At 43.5% G+C, this 5,140-nt stretch overlaps 1 pseudogene; it reads left to right on the forward strand.

The window, feature by feature from the left end:
* The first annotated feature begins 332 nt into the window (after window positions 1–332).
* On the forward strand, window positions 333–1,406 carry LOC118471943 (putative cyclin-dependent kinase F-2; annotated as a pseudogene).
* The last annotated feature ends 3,734 nt before the right edge of the window (window positions 1,407–5,140 follow it).

Below are 5,140 nucleotides of genomic sequence, written 5' to 3' on the forward strand. Positions count from 1 at the left end.
ACGGGTGTTCTTGGCTGCCACCGAGGATCGGCCGAGCGTGGTTTTCTATAGCCTTGGAGTAATATAGTGCTGGCAGAAGTAAAACGTAGGATGATTATCTGATGTGCCCTCGTCGGACTTGCTTTTGCTTTAAGATTCGATCAGATGGAGATGTCGTTATTCCAGTTGCCCATTACATCTATCTAATCTAACTATCTTATCTAATATAATCTAACGCAACGTTATAAGTATTCCATCTACAGTTCTACACCCTCGCTTTCTCTCGCATTACTCACATCCGTCACCGACGTCGTCCACCTCATCATCTCCTCGCCTCGTCCCCTGCGGCCCTGATGGCTGCCAGCGTCAAGACCGCTGCCGCCGTCTGCGACCCCACCGCCGCGGTAAAGCCAGGCCTGAAGCGGAAGCGCATCGCCGTGGGGAGCATGGACCAGTACGAGTTCGAGGACACTTGCTGCCTCGGCGTGGGTGGCTTCGGCGCCGTCTTCAAGGCGCGCCACCGTGCCACGGGCCAGACCGTCGCCATGAAGCGCTACAGCCCGGCCGACCATACAGCGTTCCGCGAGGCGCGCTTCCTTGAGGAGGCAAACTGCGGCGGCGCCAACCCGTTCGTCGTCGGCTACCACGGCGTCGTCCGCGACCCCGTCACCGGGGAGATGATCCTCGTCATGGAGTGCATGGCGGCCAGCCTCCACGATCTCCTCTGCCAGCGGCCCCGCGGGAGCCCGCCGCTGCCCGAGGCCACCGTGCGCGCCGCAATGTGGCAGCTACTTTCAGGCACCAAGAAGATGCACGACGCCCACATTATCCATCGCGACATCAAGCCCCAGAACGTCCTTATCGGCGAGAGTCATAGCGTCGTCAAAATCTGTGACTTCGGGCTCGCCATGTCCATCGACGAGCGCCTCCCGTACGCGCCGGCCGGCACTCTGTGGTACCAGGCGCCTGAGATGCTTCTGGGGAAGCCCGACTACGACGAGAAGGTCGACTCCTGGTCCCTTGGCTGCGTCATGGCGGAGCTCATCAACAAAGGCAGGCCACTGTTCCAGGGATTCCACGACGACGGACAACTCTGCGCGATCTTCGATTTGCTCGGCGTGCCTGACGACAGCACGTGGCCGTGGTTCTCGTCCACGCCATTCGCCAGGGAGGTGATGCCGGAGCTGGATATGCAATTGCAACGGTGCAACCGCCTGCGCAATCGGTTCCCCGAGACGAAGCTATCCACGGAAGGATTCGAGGTGCTCAGTGGCCTGCTCACATGCAATCCCGAGAAGAGGCTGACGGCAGCCGCCGCGCTCAAGCACCCATGGTTCGCCAAGGTCGATGATCTGGAGCTACCAAAGAAAGAGAATCCTGCGTCGGCGTTGCCCAAGCGACAGAAATTGCGTGTTGTATTCGTATGACTTAGATTTATTGTGAGCACCGTGATGATGTAAAAATAGTCTATTATTGTTATAACAGATCAATCTTATAAGCTCCTTTAATGTAATATTGTGAGCATCGTGATGATGTCAATTGCATTATTTGATGAATCATTTTCGGCTATGCTTTTGAATGAATTCGATAAGTCTCGCTGTAATATAACCATCCGATGCATGCCTCTGAATTTTAGTAATTTCAGATCTGTTGGTTTCTAGCAGGAGACAGAACGAGCAATGAAGTGAAAAATCAAAATATGGGAATTTAGGAAAAGAAGATGGAGAGGCTACCGACGAAGTTGCAACAAGGAGCCAACGAATCTTGATCATCCAAGACTACAGGAAGAACTAGAGAAAACCCTAATAAGTTCCTTAGCTACAATTGGTTAGGTCCGGATCAGCGAATGTAATTTTGATGTATACACCCTTACTATGATTCTCGGTAATTTATAAGTGTTCAAATTTTGTCTGTCACCATAAATATCTGAAAGAGGATATTTATTTCTACCAATGATATTAGTCAAAATACTACTCTCTCCGTTTCAAAATAGTATTCGTTTTAGCTATTAATTTTATGTCTACATTAAAATGGATGATGACAAATCTATACACATATATAAAACACATACATCAATTATTGTAATTACCTAAAACTATATTTAATTTGGGGGCAACATGAGTACTTCATATGATCCTTTCCTTTGAACTGAATTTCATTCTAATAATTACAATTTATGAATAGATCAATTAAACTAATATGATTTTATGTGGAATATATTTATATATTACTATTTGTTATATGTGAGAGGTATTTATGTGTTACATTTCTACTGTATGAGTGCGAGCTGAAGATCGAGTGTGTTATAAATTATAGATTAGAAACATATTCCGGTGATATATAAAATCAATTTTCATCCCAACCTGTGAATTTTAAATAGGGTTATATCTAAACTTTGGAAAGTGGTGAAATGTTAAATTCGAAGCCAAATAAGCTACTCAATTTCCACCACTAGAATCCGGCACAAGTGCTCAGCGCTTTGGCGAGTGCTTTTTGTTGGGCACTCGACAAAGAATTGTTTGCCGAGTGCCACACTCGGAAAAGTAACACTCTCGCGACGACTACGTTTACCGAGAGTAAGACAGTCGGCAACAATCGCTTTGCCGAGTGTCAGCAGCCGTCTATAGCTAACGGCCATTACCTTTTTCGAGTGCCAGGCACTGGCACTCGGCAAAGAAGCTACTTTGTCGAGTGACGCATGGCTAACACTCGGTAAACCATGCTTTGTCGAGTGTTTTACTTTGACACTCGACAAAGTATATTTTTATTCTTTTCTTTTTTCCAACCAAAACTTTTTGTGGTGTGTTCCTACAGTATGTGGACCTACATGTTCGATTTTGGCACGATTATAAAACTGTTTTCTATAACTATTAAATTTTGTTCGTTTAATTGAATTTCTCGGATAATTCAGATTTGAACTGTAAGTCACTCGAAAGATGAAAACTTGCGAATGCAAAAATAATATTCATGTTATTTAGCACAAGTTAAGTTCTATTTCTGGAGAAGACCCGAATTTTTTAGCACCACGCTCACGAAACAAGATCGTGGACTTGCCATCCAGTTGTTTTAAAATTGTATAAAACATAAATAAAGCCAGAAAATCATGAAACTTATCCACACGTCATGATATTATATGTAGAGGATGTGATAAAAATTGAAAATGTTCCGTGAAATTTATCACGCGCTATTTGTAGAAACCTAGCCGGTACATTGAAGTTCTATGATTTCATGTGAAGGCCGGCTAAGTTTCAACACATAGTTCGTGACAACTTTCATGAAACACTTTCAAATTTTTATCAGCGTCTCTACATATGATATCATGACATCTCAACAAGTTTCATGATTTTTGGATTTTTTTGTGTTTTATACAATTTTAAAACCACCGGATCGCAAGTTCGCAGTCTTGTTTCATGAGCATCGTGCTTGGAAATTCCAATCTTCTCATGAAATAGGGCGTAACTTGTGCTAAATAACATGTATATCATTTTTGCATTCACCGTTTTCCATTTTTCGAGTGACTTGCGGTTCAAATCTGAATTAACCGAAAAAATTTAATGAAACAAACAAAATCTAACAGTATAGCAAACACTTTGATAATTGTGCCAAATTTGAACATGTAGTATGTGTACTATAGAAAGGCAGTAGAAAAAGTTTGAGAGAAAAAATAAAAAATAAAATAAAAATCTACTTTGCCGAGTGTCTGATGGTGACACTCGGTAAAGATAGTCTATATCGAGTGCCTCACACAAGACACTCCACATGCCCCAGATCTGGCACTCGACAAAGTATATTTTTAAATTAAAAAATCTTTGCTGAGTGCCAGATCACAGGCACTCATCAAACACGATGAACTTATCATCACCGCGCACCCGCGGGCCCATTCATTTAACAAAAAACCGCCTCCGCGCAAGCTCACGCCGCCTATGGCGCAGTCGCCCACGCCCGCCCCTAGCGCCGTCCATCACCGCTCAACTCGCGACCGCGGCCTTCCCGTGCGCCACATCCGCCTCGCCTAGGCAGCCACCGCCGGCGCCCGTCCCCGGCACCGGCTTCGCCATTGCCGCCCCAGCACCGCCAACTGCGCCCCCGACGATCTCCACGATAAACATCACTCCATTCTTCTATGAATCATGCACCACTACAGTCTTGTGTAGATCACCAATAATATTCAATAGAACCTACATGTTTATACACATATATATCTTATTAATTACATTCAATATAGAGTAAGAAAAATAAAATGTATACAAGATGACAATAACACTCACTAGTTATGAAAGTTATATGGGAAGAGTTTGTTCGGTGACGTTGTTTATCCAATGTCTTGAATATACTATTCTGTGTTTGTTTTTTTATAGTGACCAACCATTGTTTCTTCATGTAAGATATATGGATCAATGGAACTAACATCAAAGATTATGTTTCTTTTATGGTAGACATCACTTATTAATGGATAGAGAGGGTACATCATTATTCTTTCGGATATACGGTTAGAGTCTCGTTGGGTTGTATCATACTCATTAATTACATGTGAATGAAAATATATTTGTGATTGACGACCATCGTGATGTTACTTTTATTTGCAGGTTTTGAAAACCTCCCCGTGCCAGTGAGGTGCTACCGAAAGTTTTTGTTGATAGACTTGTTTATTTTTTGCAGAGGTCTTCCTAGCCATTGTGGGTCTGCCTGCATCGCGTCGCTTCGCCACTGCACTCACCTGTCACAGCCCCGCTAGCCTGACTCCACCGCCACCCTAGCTAGGTATAACCTCGATTTCCGTTTCATGGCATAAATCACGTAACCCACTTAGGCGTCTCTCGTTCGAAAGAGATACGATGTAGATATGCAGATCTTTGCATATCTACAAATGTATCTGTTTCAGATTGTCCAAGTTTTTTGGATAGCCCACAGTTGCATACTACAACACATATGGCCTTTTGTGACAAATATCCCGTGACAACTAAGATTTTCGTCATGAGTCATTTTGTTTTATGACGTATTTTTTGTGCGAAAACAACCTTATGACGAATTTAGACTAGCGTCACTAATAATATTGAGAAAATGTCATAACACTAGCCAATGACCATATCATGATGAACATCTTGTAGTCTTATAAGATACAAGTGATAAACGTCATAAATATATGACAATACTATATTAT

Source organism: Zea mays, chromosome 5 (assembly GCF_902167145.1).
Source record: "Zea mays cultivar B73 chromosome 5, Zm-B73-REFERENCE-NAM-5.0, whole genome shotgun sequence".
NCBI lineage: Eukaryota > Viridiplantae > Streptophyta > Magnoliopsida > Poales > Poaceae > Zea > Zea mays.